Here is a 19840-nt window from a genome sequence, read left to right as displayed (position 1 = left end):
GATGTGTAGTAAGTTCAGAGGGTCAGGAAGGAAAATTAAGGATCTAAGGGAGCAATTGGGAAATATTCAGTTGAAAATTGATCAGGAGCCGTTTAATGCTTCATATCGGGAGGAGCATGCTAATATTCTTTTTGAATATAATGTTGCTTGTAATGATGAAGAAAAGCTGCTTTCTCAAAGATCTAAGATCAAATGGCTTTCTGATGGGGATAATAACACTAAGTTTTTTCACAGTTGTTTGAAAAGCAGGATTAACAGGAATCGGATTTTGATGGTGCTTGATGAAGATGGAAGATGGATCAGGGGGAAGGCTATGAAAGAGAAATTTATTAATCATTTTAAGAATTTCTTGGGATGTGAAGTTGCCACTGATTTGTCTATACTTAATAATGAGTTTTTTATTAATAAGTTGGATAAAAAAGTGGCAATGAATATGATAAGAGTGGTCACAGATGAAGAAGTTAAAGTAGCTATGTTTGATATTGCTGACAATCATGCTCCTGGTCCTGATGGGTTTTCCTCTAAGTTTTTTAAGAGTGCTTGGAGTATTATTGGGACAGATATTTGTAAAGCTGTGAGGGAATTTTTCTGGACAGGAAAATTATTGAAGGGTATTAATGCTACTAGGATTGTGTTGATTCCTAAAGTGGAAGAACCAAGGAAAGTTACTGATTTTCGGCCTATTGCCTGCTGCAACATTTTTTATAAATGTATCAGTAAAATAATAGTAAACAGAATAAGGGGCAGCTTAAGTGATATAGTTAGTCATAACCAATCTGCTTTTATTCAAGGAAGATCAATTCTTGACAATATTCTCCTTGCTCAAGAATTGATGGTGGGATACAAAAATAAAAAAGGAATGCCTAAATGTACCTTAAAGATTGATATACAAAAGGCCTATGATACTGTTGACTGGAAATTTCTTAATAGAATTCTTATTGGATTTGGATTTCATCCTGTCATGGTTAATTGGATTATGGCATGCACTTCTTCCCCTTGGTTTATGCTGAATTTTAATGGTGAAGACCATGGATATTTTGAAGGAAAGAGGGGATTAAGGCAAGGAGATCCTCTATCTCCCTACTTATTCACGTTGGTTATGGAGGTTTTTAATCTAATCCTGGTGAAGAAAATTGAAGAAAGCCAATGTTTCAAATTTCATTGCAAGTGTGATTCTCAGAGGATTACACACTTATGTTTTGCAGATGATTTGTTGGTGTTTTCTTTTGGTAATGGCAATTCTGCTAGAGTCATAAAAGCTGCCCTTGACGATTTTTATTCTGTTTCTGGTTTGAAAGCTAGCATGGAAAAAAGCCAAATTTTTTTTAGCTGTGTGAAGCCAAACATGAGAAGGATTATTTTGGGAATTTTACCTTTTGACATTGGTAAAATTCCTTTTAAATACCTTGGGATTCCCATGTGTGTGAATATGCTTTTCAAAAGAGATTGTTTTGCTCTTGTTGATAAGATTAAATTGAGAGTGTGTAATTGGAAAAACAAGATGCTTTCTTTTGCTGGAAGATTACAGCTCATAAATTCTGTCCTGACTTCTATTCATGTGTATTGGGCTTCAATTTTCAAAATTCCTATTGCTACTATTAGGGAGATTGAAATGATTTGTAGAAACTTTCTGTGGGCTAATGGAGAAGTGGTTAGAGGAAAAGCTAAAGTTAAATGGAGTGATGTTTGTAAGCCAAAAATAAATGGGGGGCTGGGAATTAAAGACTTAAGATTCTGGAATGATGCTTTATTAATTAAACACATTTGGAATCTGATCAGTAACAAGAAGTCTCTGTGGGTTCAGTGGGTGAGAGAAAACTACATTGGTGATGGAAATTTCTGGGAAATTTGGCAGAAGAAAAGCATGAATTGGACTTGGAAAAGATTTTTGGAATTGAGAAAAACTGTTAGACATCATATTGTCTCATGTGTTGGTGATGGTAGAAATACTTCTTTATGGCATGATTGGTGGCACCCAATTGGCATATTAAGTACAATTATATCAAGGAGGGATTGGTTTAGAAATGGATTTAGTGAAAATTCTTTAGTCAGTGATGTTTTGACTAATGATACTTATAGATGGCCTGTTGATTGGGTAATAAATTTTCCTGGTCTGAAAGATGCTCCCATGTTTTGTAATATTGGTAATCAAAAGGATATTACTGTTTGGAGGGATATGAATGGTGTGAATAAAAAATTTTCTTGCAAGCAAGTTTGGAGAGATATCAATAATTTTGGAAGTAAAGTCAAGTGGGTTAGCTGTGTTTGGTATAGTAATTGTATTCCCAGGAATGCATTTATTTTATGGCTTGCTGTTCTGAATCGTCTGAAAACTCAAGATCGAGTTAAATGCTGGGAGAAATCAGGTTCTTTACTATGTCCTTTCTGTTTAAAAATTCCTGATTCTCATGATCATCTTTTCTTTCAATGTGAATTCACGCATAGTATATGGAAACATTGTTGTTCTAAGGCTGGAATTGACATTTCTTATTCTAATTGGAATGATCTTGTTCTTAAATTGTCTTCAGTCTTAAATTCGAGATCTATTGAGATTTTGATCAAAAAATGGGTGTTTGCTAGCTGTGTTTCTCACATTTGGAAAGAAAGAAATTCAAGAATTTTTAGTAAATTGAGAAAATCGAATGAAGGAGTTATTTTGTGTATTGAGAAAGAAATTCAATTGAAGTTATTAGGGTTGAGGAAGATGAATGTTATGGTCAGCAGGGAAATTTTACAGATATGGGGTATTTTTGGAAAAAATTGATGGGTTTTTTGAATTTCTTTGTTAGGAGTAGCTGTTGTGATCCTGTTTGTTTTGAGGATTGGGATAATATGGAGATGTTGAATTGTTTGACTGTTCTTATGGGAGGTTTGTATTGGGGGTTTTTTCGGAATGATAGGTTCAAAGGAATTGACGGGTTTCAAGGAATTGACGGATTAATTCACTGGTTTAAGAGCTTGCTCTTGAATTTTGTGATATGTACCTTTGGGATTTTTTGTTTGGATATGATCTTAATTGAGATTATTCAAATGGAAAATCCTAGACATGTGATTGATGCCATGTCAAGTATGCAACTGGGTTTGATAATATGGTGGTATTGTGTAGTCCAGTGTGGGTTTTTTTATGTGTGCAGAAAAGGAGTTACGAAGCTGATTATGAAGCTGTTTGTAGTGAATTTGGATAGTACGAATGTTGATTGCAGGAAGGCCATTATGTTGAGTCACATTTGGAGGATGAAGGATAAAAGAGAGTACAATAAAGGAGGGATACAAGGGCTGAAAGTTGACAGAAGTTGCTGGAATGAGTTCTTGATGCTTTTGCAGTGGATTTTGGGTTATATTTTTTGTATTTTTTGGTACTTTAATTTTGTATGTAGGATGTTTGGGTTTGATCTTTTATGGGGTTATTTGTTATGTTTTCACTTTTGGACTGTGGGTTTTTTTAAGGGCCTTACCCCTTGCTTTGGTCTTAATGGTGATTGGTGGGGTGGTTTTTGCAATGGGGTGAAGTTACCTTTTTTCCCACTTCTAATAAGTCCTTGGTATAAGCATATAAACATTAAGGTTTTTTGGGACTTTTGGAGCTTAGTAGACATGTTTAAAAAGTGGATGGGGAGTTGGTTATGGATAGGTTGGTTTGGTTAGGGGTTTGTTTGTTTTTTATTTTTTATGTATTTGTATTCTTTTATTCTTTTTAATAAATTTTGCTGAGCTTTGGCTCTTTTCAAAAAAAAAAAAAAAAAAAAAGAATTAAACAATGCTCTTCGAAGCTTTTTGCTAAATTGCGAAGACGACTTTTATTGTGGAACTCAAGAATTAAACAATGGTTATCAAAGCTTTTTAAAATTGCATTGACTTCTAATGTGGAACTAAAGAATGAAATAATGCTCATCAAAGCTTTGCTTCAATTGTATAGACTTTTATTGTGGAACTCAAGAATTAATCAATGCTCATCAAAGCTTTGCTAAATTGCAAAGACTACTTCTATTGTGGATAACACGGTTGGATTCCATCATGGCGACCCTTACTTTCCACCCCAAGGCAATGCTGGTTGGCTTGAAGAAGAGCCCGAAGATGAGCATCCAATCCCTTTGGATGATCACCTCGCAGAAGGCTTCTCGGATGGATCTAACTCCGAGCCAGAAGTCAACAACCTACCTCAAGAAGGTCAAGCCCCAATTAACAACCCCGACCGGCATTTCAAGGTCCCACACCCTTGGGGGCAACAAACTTAAATCGCTGGAGCGAGGATCAGGGTCAACCTTTACCATACAATAGGGACCGAAGCTTTTACAACGTAAGCGAAGGTGGCTCAGCTGACTGAGTCCTGCCTATCATGGTCCGCAGGATTGCTCGAAATATCGAGCAAGGTCGAGCAGCCATTGGCCAAATCGTGGAAATCGATGCCAACTCTGGTGTCAACACGGTCCGTATTCGTTATCTTGAAGAAGCAATGGAAAGGACCAGAAGGACCAATGAGACTCTGCAGCAGCAGTTGGCTGCCTCCCGAGCTTAAGTCATAGAACTTCGAGTTCGCCAGAGGGCTCATGAGCGACACCTTCAAGAGGTGGTTCGTCAAGTGGCAGATCTTAGGGTTCGCCCGAGGAATTCCCATCGCCGTTAGAATATGTCTAGCACATCTTTTCTTTTGAAGAAGGAATAGCCTTTCGTATCTGTGCTATATTGAGCACTTGTCTGTAAAATATTCCTATCTTTCAGTACACTATGTAGTCTACGAAGCTGTCAAACATTTTCCCTCAAATGGTTTAATGTAAGACCTACTGTTTGGTCATTTTTCCCAAACTCGTTTACATCAGAAATACCCGTAATATTGGCAGTTACCTAATCTGTTGGGAAAATCTGTACTCTTGTGTTTTTCCTACTCTTCTGCTATACTACTATTTCAAAACACACACTCATTCAAATGTTAGACTATGGCGATTTAGCCCATGGAACACTCTCTTTATGCTTACAATTGATTCTAACCACCATGTGCATCTTTCTTTAAACTTATAGTTGAAATATGCCTCCTCGCAAATCAACAAGGCATAATCCTCCACTTCCTCCACCACCTCCTCCTTCAGCAATCGATACCGCAACTCTGAATGCTGCAGTAGCTGTGGCAGTGGCAACTGCCATGGCTCGATATCAGTCCATTGACGCCAGCAGAGGTGGAACTCCCGTGAACTCTACTCAAGGTGAACTCCTTTTGTGCTCGAGAGAGTGCTCCTACAAGGACTTCACTAACTGCAAGCCAAAGTCCTTCAAGGGGGCTGGTGGAGTCATTGCCCTCTCGCAATGGTTCGAGAAGACGGAGTCGGTCTTCGAAATTCGTTCCTGCCCTGCTGCGAGCAAAGTTAAGTTTGTTGCATGCACCTTCGAAGAGAAAGCCCTGACATGGTGGAATAGTCATGTCAAGTCACTAACTCTTGTAGTGGAAAACGACATGGGCTGGGAAACTATGAAAGACCTCATGATTGAGGAGTACTGCCCGAGGGGCGAGATCCAGAAGTTGGAACAAGAGCTGTGGAGCCTAACCATGAAGGGATCCAACATAGTCGTGTATACCGCCAGGTTCAGTGAACTGGTGGCCCTCTGTCCTAACATGGTTCCCACCGAAGGGAAAAATATCGAGAGGTACATTTGGGGGATGGTGCCTCCGTATTAGGGAATGTCTTAGCTTCACACCATGCTATCGACAGTGCCACGGATTCCAATCCCCATCATCAACAACAACCCTAGCCATCTCGGAACCCTCCAAACCCGCTGACAATAAGCGGAAGTTCTGGGATGACAAGAAGAAACAGTGAGCTGCCAAAAAGCAGCAGATTGTGGCGGTTCATGCCGCGATAACACCCGCTGCTGTTGTCCCAGTGAAGCAGTATGCTGGAAGTTTGCCAAAGTGCAACAAATGCAACTTCCACCACAACGGCCCCTGCCGAGAAATGCAGTGCTCCAACTGCAACAAGAAAGGACACACTGTCGGTTTCTGCAAATCCCCAACAAGGCCGATCACCCAAGTCCCCGGCACTGGCGTGGGCCAGGCTTTCTATGGATGTGGCGATGTAGGCCACTATAAAAGGGACTGCCCCAAGGCAAGAAATGTTGGTGGAGCAGGAAGAGTGTTGGCTATAGGCTAAGGGGAAGCACTTCCTGACCCTACGGTGGTGACTGGTACGTTTCTCCATGAAAACTCTTATGCATGCATACTGTTTGATAGCTGAGCAGAGAGAAGCTTTGTGAGTAATAAATTTGCTCGCCTACTTAAACAAAAACTAGGCACACTTAAGGGGGTCTAAGGACTAGATATGGAGTTTGCTCTTCAAGAGTAAACACCTAAGGGAGTTTTCAGCCCATAGACCATATCCCTATGAGTTTACAGCCGTAAACTCATGGGGTGGTGTGTTCTTGGATGCTTAATGGTCTTACAACACTTGTGGAACTAGGCTAGGTTCAATTCTAGGGCATGGGAAGTGATTGAATCATCAAATGGACCAATTTAAGGAGTTTACGGCTGTAAACAAGGAGTTTACAGCCGTAAGCTCTCACATGTACATTCCTTTTGTGTTTTGATGGTCATAGGTTAAGCATAAATGATTCTAGTCCAATATATAAGCCTTGGAAGGAAGTTAGGGCACCATTTGACCATTTTATAGGAGTTTACGGCTCAAGAACCATTCCTTGGGGGGTTTACAGACGAAATCTCCTAAGGAGGTGGTTTCTCTCATGTTTAAGGTCCCTAACACAATGGTGGTTGGTTCTAGACATTATTCCAAGGCATAGGAGGTGTTTAAGGGGCATTTTAACACCTTAAATGGTGTTCACAGCCTATGAAGGAGGGTTTACGGTCCAATAATGTTCTTGGGCCGTAAACTCATGTTTACACCCCAAATGATAAGATTTTGGTGTTCTAAGTCCATTCATGCAAGTCCCTAAGTCATAACTAAGCACTAGAAGTGATTTGGAAGAGTTTTGGGGCTCCAAAACCCCATTTATGGGTGTTTACGGTTTGGGGTTGTTCCTGGGCCATAAACACATGTCTTTGGTACTTCAAGATGATTTAAACACGGATTTGTAAGTTAAACAAGCTAATCTATAAGCTAGGATAGATTACTTACAAGTTTGGAGCTTGAAAGAGTTGATTTTTGTATCAAGATTGGCTTAAAGAGAGAGAGTAGAGACAGAGAGAGTGGAAAAGCTTCAAATGAAGTCCACTCACCCTTATATAGGGTTTGAGTTTAAGTCCCGTTGGAAATCTATCCAATATTGACGTTAAACGAGGCTTATGGTCGTACCCGTTTAAGTGTTTGTAACCGACATGGTCGTAACTAAAAATTTTCTAAATAAATTTTGGGGATGTTTTCACGTGTTTCTAATGCGTTTGGACACTCATGAAGTCACAATAAAAGTCTTAATTCAATTACCCTAATTCAAAATGTTAACGGAAAAATTTGAATACAAACGGGTTTTATTGGCAGAAACGGGTTATAGTGACGGAATAATTTTCGGATTGTCACAACTTCTGTTATACAACCCAAGAAATAAACGATGCACATCAAAGCTTTGCAAAATTTCATAAACTTCTAATATGGAACTCAAGAATGAAACAATACTCATTAAGGCTTTGCTTAAATTGCATACACTTCTATTGTGGAACTCAGGAATTAAACAATGCTCATCAAAGCTTTGCTAAATTCTGAAGACTACTTCTATTGTAGAAGTCTAGAATTAAACAACGCACATCCAGGCTTTGCTAAATTGCATTGAGTTCTATTGTGGAACTCAAGAATCAAACAATGCTCAACAAAGTTTTGCTTAAATTGCATAGACTTCTACTATGGTACTCAATAAATAAACGATGCTCATTAAAACTTCACTAAATTGCATAAACTTCTAATGTGGAACTCAAGAATAAAACAATGATCATCAAAGCTATGCTTAAACTGCATAGAGTTCTATTGTGGAACTCAATAATTAAACAATGCTCATCAAAGCTTTGCTAAACTACGAAGACTACTTCTATCATGGAAATCTAGAAGTAAACAATGCTCATCAAGGCTTTGCTTAATTGCATAGACTTTTAATGTGGAACTCAAGAGTGAAACAATTCTTATCAAAGGTTTGCTTAAGTTGCATAGAAATTATTGTGGAACTCAAGAATTAAACAATGCTCCTCAAAACTTTGCTAAATTGCGAAGACAACTTCTATTGTGGAACTCAAGAATTAAACAATGCTCATAAAGGCTTTGCTAAATTGCATAGACTTCTAATGTGAAACTCAAGAATTAAACAATGCTCATCAAAGCTTTGCTTAAATTGCATAGACTTCTATTGTAGAACTCAAGAATTTAACAATGCTCATAAACCCTTTGCTAAATTGTGAAGACTAGTTCTATTATGAAACTCTAGAATTAAACAATGCTCATCAAAGCTTTGTTAAATTGCATAGACTTCTAATGTGAAACTCAAGAATGAAACAATGCTCATCAAAGCTTTGCTTAAATTGCATAGACTTTTATTGTGGAACTCAAGAATTAAGCAACGCTCATCAAATCTTTGCTAAATTGCGAAGACTACTTCTATTGTGGAACTCTAGAATTAAACAATGCTCTTCAAAGCTTTTGTAAATTGCATAGTCTTCTGATGTGGAACTCAAGAATGAAGGAATGGTCATCAAAGCTTTGCTTAAATTGCCTACACTTCTATTGTGGAACTCAAGAATTTAACAATACTCATCAAAGCTTTGCTAAATTGCAAAGACTACTTCGATTGTGGAACTCAAGAATCAAATAATGTTCATTAATGTTGTGCTAAATTGCATAGACTTCAATGTGGAACCTAAGAATGAAACAATGCTCATCAAAGCTTTGCTAAATTGCATAGAGTTCTATTGTGGAACTCAACAATCAAACAATGTTCAACAAAGCTTTGCTTAAATTGCATTGACTTCTATTGTGGAACTCAAGAAATAAACGATGCTCATCAAAGCTTCGCTAAATTGCAGAAACTTCTAATTTGGAACACAGGAATTAAAACAATGCTCACGAAAGCTTTGCTAATTTGCGAAGACTACTTCCAATGTGGAACTCTAAAATTAAACGATGCTCATCAAGGCTTTGCTAAATTGCATAGACTTTTAATGTGGAAGTCAAGAGTGAAACAATGCTCCTCAAAGGTTTGCTTAAGTTGCATTGACTTTTATTGTGGATCTCTAAAATTAAACAATGATCAAAAAAGCTTTGCTAAATAGCAAAGACTACTTATATTGTGGAACTCAAGAATTAAAGAATGCTTGTCAAAACCTTGGTAAATTGCATAGACTTCTATTGTGGAGCTCAAGAATTAATCAATGCTCATCAACGCTTTGCAAAACTGAAAACACCATATCAATTGTGGAACTCAAGAATTAAACAATGTTCATCAAAGCATTGCTTAAACTGCATAGAGTTCAATTGTGGAACTCAAGTATGAAACAATGCTAATCAAAGATTTGCTAAGTTGCATAGACATCTATTGTTGAACTCAAGAATTAAACAATGCTAATCAAAGCTTTGATAAATTGCAAAGACTACTTCTATTGTGGAACTCAAGAATTAAATAATGCCCATCAATGCTTTGCTAAATTGCATAGACTTCCAATGTGGAAACCAAGAATGAAATCATGCTCATAAAAGCTTTGCGAAATTGCATAGACTTCTACTATGGAACTCAAGAATCAAACAATGCTCAAAAAAGCTTTGCTTAAATTGCATAGACTTCTATTGTGGAACTCAAGAAATAAACGATGCTTATCAAATCTTTGAAAATTTTCATAAACTTCTAATGTGTAACTCAAGAATGAAACAATGATCATTAAAGTTTTGCTAAAATTGCATAGACTTCTTTTGTTGTGACAACCTGAAATTTATTCCGTCACTGTAACCCGTTTCTGTCAATAAAACTCGTCTTAATCAAATTGTTCCGTTAACATTTTGGATTAGGTTATGATGTGATCTCACCCAAAATTGAGGTTTGAACACGTTTTGCCCGATCGTTCTTTTGGTTACAGAATTGTAAAACAAAGGTGGAAACCGCGACCCGTTGTCTATAAAGAGACAAGAACCTTGGTATAAAACGCCACAATCAACCCACCAAATTGATTGATAAGTTTGAACGCCACAAGCTATGAAAACCTGATAAGTTCTAAAGTTCACAAAGAACGAAAAAAGAGTTAAAAACTCACAAATTGCATTCAAAACTTGATTGATTTCAAATGGATACAAATACCACGTTTTTATAGTGTGGGAAGAGCACCTAAAGAGCCATGAATTAAAGAAGTGTCTTTAATTTAAGGCATTTAACCCCCAAGTTTAAAACTATGAACCTAGACATGGTTTATCACAAGGTTCATGTAACCTAAGACCCTTTTATCTCCCCAATACTTATTTAGGATATATAAAAACGAAAATTACATAAAAATATAGAAAAAAAAACGAAATGGGCTTATAAAGGCTCTTATTGTATCTTGTAAATCACTCTTGGACTTGAATTATGGTAATCCAACTTTGATTGGGTCCAATGGGTCTCCATACACTTTCTTGAGTACAAACTTCTCTAACCAATCCATTTAAAGCCTCTTTGAATGTTTTAGCTCGTGCCCTCGTAACTGGTCCATCTGGCATTTGATTTGGATCCTTTGTTGACAGCTGTGGGTTTGCATCATTCCCCTCCTCTTGAAAAGGATTTGTCCTCAAATCAGAACCTACATCAAAAGGAGCTAGATCAGTTACATTGAAAGTTGCACTAACATTATACTCACCCGGCAGGTCCAATTTGTATGCATTGTCATTGATACGCTCTAAAACTTGGAAAGGACCGTCCCCTCTTGGAAGCAATTTTGAACGTCGTTGGGCTGGAAATCGTTCTTTTCTCATATGTAACCAAACCCAATCACCCGGTTCAAAAATCATCTTGCGTCGCCCTTTATTCGCTTGTTTTGAATATTGCTCCGTTCTTCTTTCTATATTTAGTCTTGCTTTCTCATGTATCTGTTTCACAAATTCAGCCTTTTTGTTTCCATCTAAGTTAACCTGCTCAGAAAAAGGCAAAGGTGATAAATCCAAAGGAGTCAAAGGATTAAAACCGTATACAATTTCAAATGGTGACATTTTTGTAGCAGAATGAGTGGCACGATTGTATGCAAACTCAACATGTGGCAAACAGTCCTCCCATGTTTTGATGTTCTTCTTTATTAAAGCCCTCAACAAGGTGGACAAGGTCCTATTCACCACTTCTGTTTGACCATCCGTTTGTGGGTGGCAAGTTGTTGAAAACAAGAGTTTTGTCCCTAATTTTGCCCACAAAGTTTTCCAAAAATAACTCAAAAACTTAGAATCCCGATCTGAGACAATGGTTTTTGGCATTCCATGCAACCTGACAATTTCTCTAAAAAACAAATCAGCAATGTGAGATGCATCATTAGTTTTATTGCATGCAATAAAATGAGCCATTTTAGAAAACCTATCAACAATCACAAAAATAGAGTCCTTTCCACTTTTGGATCTTGGTAGACCCAACACGAAGTCCATTGAAATATCAACCCATGGTTCACATGGTATTGGAAGTGGAGTATATAAACCATGATGTTGAACCTTGGATTTGGCTTGCTTGCACACAATACAATTATTGCAAATTCTTCCAACATCCACCTTCATTTTTGGCCAAAAGAAATGTTCCTGCAAAGTAGATAATGTTTTTGTGATCCCAAAATGTCCCATAAGGCCTCCACTATGTGCTTCTCTAACCAAAAGCTCACGCAAGGAAGATTTAGGAATGCAAAGTCTTGATTCTTTGAACAAAAAACCATTATGTAAGAAAAACTTTTCAAAAGAGCATTGTTCACAAGCTTGGTAAATCTGACCAAAATCAACGTCATTGTGGTATAATTCCTTGATTTGTTCAAATCCTAGAATTTTGAAATCTAGAGAAGAAAGTAGAGAGTGTCTACGTGACAAAGCATCAGCCACAACATTTTCCTTACCTTTCTTGTATCGGATGACATAAGGAAATGTCTCAATGAACTCCATCCACCTAGCATGTCTTTTGTTTAATTTGTGTTGTCCTTTTAGAAACTTTAAGGACTCATGATCTGAATGAATTACAAATTCTTTAGCCCACAGATAATGTTGCCATGTTTTCAATGCTCGGACCAAAGAATAAAGCTCTTTGTCATAAGTTGGGTAATTTAAAGTTGCCCCACTTAATTTTTCACTGAAATATGCCAAAGGTTTACCCTCTTGCATCAAAACAGCACCAATTCCAATTCCTGATGCATCACATTCAATTTCAAATGTTTTGTCAAAATTAGGCAAAGACAACAAAGGAGCATGAGTTAAGTGAAACTTGAGTTGTTGAAAAGCATGCTCTTGTTCTTTGCCCCATTTAAACCCAACATTCTTTTTGATGATTTCTGTAAGTGGTGATGCTAAAGTGCTAAAATGTTTGACAAACCGGCGATAAAAACTTGCCAGGCCATGAAAACTTCGAACTTCACTTATAGTCTTTGGAGTTGGCCAATCTTGGATGGCTTTTACCTTTTCTTCATCAACAGCCACTCCTTGGGAGCTCACCACATACCCAAGGAAAACAACTTGGTCAGTACAAAAGGTACACTTCTTCAAGTTAGCATATAGCCTTTCTTTCCTAAGCACATTCAAAACACATGTCAGATGCTCAAGGTGATCTTTTGGACACTTTGAATAAATCAAAATATCATCGAAGTAAACAACCACAAATTTGCCAATATATTCACGCAAAACATGGTTCATTAATCTCATGAAGGTACTAGGAGCATTAGTTAGGCCAAAAGGCATTACTAACCATTCATATAAACCATGTTTTGTTTTAAAAGCTGTTTTCCACTCATCACCTTCTTTCATGCGAATTTGGTGATACCCGCTTTTTAAATCAATTTTGGAAAAAAGTTTTGCTCCATACAACTCATCAAGCATATCATCGAGTCGGGGAATGGGATGACGATACTTTACCGTAATATTGTTGATGGCACGGCAATCTACGCACATCCTCCAAGAACCATCCTTCTTTGGCACCAACAAGACTGGAACGGCACAAGGGCTCATACTTTCTTGAACCAATCCCTTTGCAAGTAACTCTTCAACTTGCCTTTGTAGCTCCTTGGTTTCTTCAGGGCTTGTTCTATAGGCTGGTTTGTTGGGAATAGACGCCCCAGGCATAAAGTCAATTTGGTGTTCAATCCCACGAATTGGTGGCAATCCATTTGGAACATCCTCAGCAAACAAGTCTCCAAATTCCTGTAAGAGAGAGGTAACATCGCTCGGAAGAGTTCCGGCCAAAGTGTTAGTGGCTATTGGAGCTTCTGTGAACAAAAGAAGCACAATATGCATTTCTGATTTAAAAGCTTCTTTTCGTTTTTTTTTTTTTTTTTTTTTTTTTTTTTTTTTTTTTTACCTTTGATTTTTTTTGAGGAAACTAATAGCCAAATGAAAACATAAAGGAAACAAAAGAAATGTAGAATATAGAAGTTTGACAACTTAGAAATTCAAAAGTCGCTAGTAAGAACCTTGACAACTTGTGACAAGACCCGCTACCAATATGCGTCTTAGAACTCAAGTAATCAAGGAAGAAAACAAAATAGATATGCAACACAAAGAACTGGCTTTGATACCAAATGATGTGATCTCACCCAAAATTGAGGTTTGAACACGTTTTGCCCGATCGTTCTTTTGGTTACAGAATTGTAAAACAAAGGTGGAAACCGCGACCCGTTGTCTATAAAGAGACAAGAACCTTGGTATAAAACGCCACAATCAACCCACCAAATTGATTGATAAGTTTGAACGCCACAAGCTATGAAAACCTGATAAGTTCTAAAGTTCACAAAGAACGAAAAAAGAGTTAAAAACTCACAAATTGCATTCAAAACTTGATTGATTTCAAATGGATACAAATACCACGTTTTTATAGTGTGGGAAGAGCACCTAAAGAGCCATGAATTAAAGAAGTGTCTTTAATTTAAGGCATTTAACCCCCAAGTTTAAAACTATGAACCTAGACATGGTTTATCACAAGGTTCATGTAACCTAAGACCCTTTTATCTCCCCAACACTTATTTAGGATATATAAAAACGAAAATTACATAAAAATATAGAAAAAAAACGAAATGGGCTTATAAAGGCTCTTATTGTATCTTGTAAATCACTCTTGGACTTGAATTATGGTAATCCAACTTTGATTGGGTCCAATGGGTCTCCATACACTTTCTTGAGTACAAACTTCTCTAACCAATCCATTTAAAGCCTCTTTGAATGTTTTAGCTCGTGCCCTCGTAACTGGTCCATCTGGCATTTGATTTGGATCCTTTGTTGACAGCTGTGGGTTTGCATCAGGTTATTTAAATTGAGACTTTTATTATGACTTCATGAGTGTCCAAACGCATTAGAAACACATGAAACACCCTTGATATTCTTTTTAAAAAGTTTCTAATTCACGACCACGTCGGGTTACGAACACTTAATCGTGTACGACCATAAGCCTCGTTTAACGTCGGTATCGGGTAGATTTCCATTGGGCCACAAACTCAAACCCTATATAAGGGTGAGTGGACCTCCATTTGAAGCTTTTCCACTCTTACCACCCTCTCTCTCACTACTCACTCTCTCTACAACTCAAAGTTTGATCCAAAAACACCCCTTTCAAGCTCCAAATTGGTAAGTTATCTATCCTAGCTTGCTGTTTAGCTTGTTTAGAATGAAAATTCGTGTTTAAATCATCCAAAAGTATAAAAATCATGTGTTTACGGACCTAGAACATCCCCAAACCGCAAACACCCATAAATGGGGTTTTGAAGCCCCAAAACCCTTCCAAATCACTTCTAGTGCTTAGCTATGACTTAGGGACTTGCATGTACGAGTTTAGAACGCCAAAATCTTGTCATTTGGGGAGTAAACATGAGTTTACGGCCCAAGAACATTCTTGGACCGTAAACCCTCCTTCATAGGCCGTAAACACCATTTAAGGTGTTAAATTTCCCCTTAAACACCTCCTATGGCTTGGCGTGTGACAACCTGAAATTTATCTCGTCATTGTAACCTCTCTTTCCGTTAATAAACTAGTTTTTATTAACATTTTCCGTTAACCTTTGTATTATGTTATTTAAATTGAGACTTTATTATGACTTCATGAGTGTCCAAATGCATTAAAGCACGTGAAAACACCCTCGATATTCATTTAGAAAACTTTTAGTTACAACTAAGTCGGGTTACGACAATTTAATCGGGTACGACCATAAGCCCTGTTTAACGTCGGTATCAGGTAGATTTCCACCGGGCCACAAACTCAAACCCTATATAAGGGTGAGTGGACTTCATTTGAAGCTTTTCTACTCTCTTAACACTCTCTCTCTACTCTCTCTCATCAACTCAAATTTGATCCAAAAACACCCCCTTTCAAGCTCCAAATTGGTAAGTGATCCATCCTAGCTTATAGTTTAGCTTGTTTAGCATGCAAATCCGTGTTTAAATCATCCAAAAGCATCAAAAACTTGTGTTTACGGCCCTAGAACACTCCAAAACCGTAAACACCCATAAATGGGATTTTGAAGCCCCAAAACCCTCCCAGATCACTCCTAGTGCTTAGATATGACTTATGGACTTGCATGTACGAGTTTGGAACACCAAAATCTTGTCATTTGGGGAGTAAACATGAGTTTACGGCCTAAGAACATTCTTGGACCGTAAACACTCATTCATAGACCGTAAACACCATTTAAGGTGTTAAATTGCCCCTTAAACACCTCCTATGGCTTGGAATAATGTCTAGAATCAACCATCATCGAAGTAGGGACCTTAAACATCAAGGAAACCATGTCCTTAGGAGATTACGACCGTAAACCCCCTTAGTATTGGTTCCTTGGCCGTAAACTCCTCTAAAGAGGTCCAATGGTGCCCTAACTTCCTTCCATGGCTTGTATATTGGACTAGAATCATGTGTGCTTAACCTAGAACCACCAAAACACAAAAGGAAGAGACAAGTAAGAGATTACGGCCATAAACTCTATGTTTACAGCCATAAACTCCCATAGATGGTCCATTTGATGAGTTAATCACTTCCTATGCCCTAGAATTGAACCTAGCTTAATTTCCCAAGTGTTATAAGGCCTTTAAACATCCAAGAACACTCCACCCATGAGTTTACAGCCGTAAACTCATGGGGATATGGTTTATGGGGCATGATCTCCCCTAAGAGTTTACTCTTGAAGAGCAAACTCCATGTCTAGACCTTACACCTCCTAAGATGCAACCCAGATAATTCCTAACACTTGAGATAAAGTGTTTTACGCACCTCGGAGTGTATTATCTTACTTAATTAGTAGTTCAAAGTCTAATCAGATACAATTATGTATCTCCTCATGTTACATAGGAACCTCGCGCGTGTTCAAGCCTTAAACTGATACTTAGCGTCCTAACCGACACATTTCTCGTCTGGTGAGTTCATACCCCTACACTTTTCCGAGTTTTTCATGTTTTTAGGGGGGGGGGGGGAATACAAGCAAATCATAAAGTTTTTTTTGTAACTTAAAAACTTTTACACGATTTTCTGACAACTTTAGATACTTTATCCCTTTTGTAATATGCGGAGCATAAGGGACGTTTTCTGAATATAATTACATAGTTTTCAAAATAGTGTGGGAACTTATCAAACCATTCAATTTATTATGGCAGAAATTTGGGATCTTTATTACTTGTTTTACGGATTTAGATTTCATGCAAAGTCAATATATAAACTATGTCTGATTTAGTTTACCCATGTTTAATCTAGAGTATCATGCAAAATAATTACTTTGTATATAATTACTTATAATCTACTTTGTTCCAAACGAATTCGAAACTCGATAACGACCAATTATACCGTGAATTAGTAATACTAGCTTGTGAGACTTGTCTTCGTTATACCCTTCGGGGTACCAGTAAATCCTCTCCGGAATTATAAGAGTCTCCTAGAGGGAGAACGTGAAATTTGTGGATAGATCTATTCGGGACTGACAATCACATACCTTAACTGCTAGCTACAGTTAGGCGAGCACGCCTGGGGTGACAAATTTTGGAATCGAACGACGCCTAAAGAACGTCAAGGAGGTCACGGGTCAAATTAGTATGGTTATACGACTCACAATACGTATTAAATTAATTAACTTTATTCACGGATTCCTTTCTTTCTTCTATAGTTTTATAAATTAAAACTACCTACTTATTAGTCTTATATACGTGTTAAAACTAATGTACTTTTCAAGGATAATCAGGCTTAGGAAACTTCACTTAAACGCTACAAGTATGGTAGATACTTGTACACTGCATTCCGAATCGATAACCAACCACCAACTTTTAAGGAAAATAAGGGTTTTTCCAAGGATAACTTAACTTCTCTTAACCAGGCTGTTTAACAAATGGATAACTAAACTTCTCGTATAAGAAAATATGGGATTTTTTTAGATAACAACTTTTTCAGTAAACCAAAGGAAACTTGTTCTTTTACCAGAAATAAACCGCTTATGAACTCACCGGCTTTATGCTGATATTCTCAGGTTGTCGTTAGACAGGTATCCCACGTTCTTTTGGAGAAGATGGAGCGTTTAGAAGTCTCGTCTTTACTTTTGTTCATACTGATGTATAAATAAAACATGTATTACTTTCAAACAAATGTAAAAACTCCTATGTAGTGTAATGTTTTGTGTTTACTATGCTTGTTATGTACATTGGTTGTGATACTTTACATGACGTCCTCGGCCACGAAATGTTTCCGCCTTCGGTTTCGGGGTGTGACAGATTGGTATTAGAGCCCTTGTTTATAGTGAACTAAGTACACCGAACCTTACATGGTATATAACTATAAACACTAAGGGGACGAAGTGCTCTGTACTAAAAGTATACTTAAAAAATATAAGTATTTTTACTCCAAGTATACAAAAATACCTAAACGCCAGAAACTGTAACCCCGAGTAGAACAAAACATAAGTAATTGGATGTTGTGCATTGTGGTTAAACCTGGGCAGTTATGTAGTCGTGTCTAGGGTCAATATAGTCTGATCAACTATATTCATTCGAGACACGACCAATGTGTGCTTGGGAGTGACTGTGGTGTGCAATAGGCCTAAAACTTACCAAATATCCAAACAATGAGTCTTCATCGCAGTGAAACATAAAATACTATGAGAGTATTTTCTAGAGCCAACTTTGTTATAGAAATGCTCGTTCAAGTGTTGCTACTCATTCCCGCTTAGCGATAAATTCCCTTGCTTTGGTAGCTTTCCTGTATATTATCGCATAGGAGAACACTTCATCTGTCATAATGAGATATCTCTTGCTCCATATGTCTTGATTCAATTCAGAGGACTTACCATCCTCTCTTTCCTGATCATTTTAGATCAATATGCCTCCAAAGAAAGGAACAACAATCCTCCGCTACCACATCCTTCTCAATTCGACCCTGTCATATTTCAGGCAGTTGTTACTGCCGTAGTGACGGCTGCAATGTCATACTTGAACCCCGGCGGGTCTGGCGGACCAGGAAGTAACACCCATTGTAACACCATAAATTTCAAAACAATTCTTTCATTTTAAATAATCATTTTATTGTTAGGACACTTGTTAAAAATCTCATTCATAATCAAATTACAAAACATAGCTCCATTTTCACTTGCATAGAAAACCAGGATCCTCCAAAATATGACTCTTGCTCTGGTGTGTACAATCAAGCCGGTGCCGTACCGTGATACTGAAAGAAACCTGAAAACAACAAAACACAAAACACTGTAAGCACGAAGCTTAGTGAGTTCCCCAAAATACCACACACATAACACATACAAGCCACTCGAGGCTATAACTCTATGGGTCCGTGCACCCAAACTCTGTGAACCCTCAGGTTCTAACTCTATGAACCTTCCGGTTCTAACTCTAGGAACCCTTCGGTTCCAACTCTGCAACCATGCACAGCATAAATCACATAGAAATAATGCAGTACAACACATAACATACATAGCATACAAATACTCTGTCACATAACTCTGGTTACCTACTCAAGGTAAAGTATAGTGAGAAGACTCACCTGGCAAGCAAAAAGCAGATATCTCCATACTCGGATCTCGAACTCGCCACCGCCTAACACGTAAGGCAAAACTCTCATGACTATAACTCTCGAGACTAGAATCAATCCTCTCAATGCACCCTCTTAAGGGTAAAAGACTATTTTACCCCTCTCTTGGCCCAAAGGCCACATCGCTGACCAAACCCTAAAAGTCAACGGTCAACCCTTGGTCAAAATCAAAGTCCTCAGTCAAAGTCAACCCTGACTGACCCTACTCGCCGAGTCAACTCTATGACTCGCCGAGTTTCTATAATCAGAACTTCACTCAATCCGCGACCTAACTCGCCGAGTCACTCCGAGACTCGCCGAGTCCAACAACTCTGAGTCCACTCGCACACAACTCACCGAGTCATCCCTTGACTCACCGATTCTCGACTCAACCAGGGAATATCGGGACTCTTCGACAAGACTCGTCGAGTCCAAGAACAGACTCGCCGAGTCCAAGACTATCATCAACCTACTCGTCGAGTTGTTCATACAACTCGCCGAGTTCCAGGCCATCTTCATCCAACTCGTCGAGTACACCCATGTGACTCGCCGAGTACCACTGGTCTGAATCCATTCGGAAGCATTCCAGGCCATGCAATTGCTCCAAAACATAGATCTAGCCTCCTACCACTCATCCATCACGTAAAGTGGCAAACTTTACGTGAATCCAAAGAGATCTAGGCCATTTGCACAT

Source organism: Lactuca sativa, chromosome 5 (genome assembly GCF_002870075.4).
Source record: "Lactuca sativa cultivar Salinas chromosome 5, Lsat_Salinas_v11, whole genome shotgun sequence".
NCBI classification, from domain to species: Eukaryota; Viridiplantae; Streptophyta; class Magnoliopsida; order Asterales; family Asteraceae; genus Lactuca; species Lactuca sativa.
The sequence above is the reverse complement of the archived record's forward strand: the minus strand, read 5'-3'. Positions refer to the sequence as shown.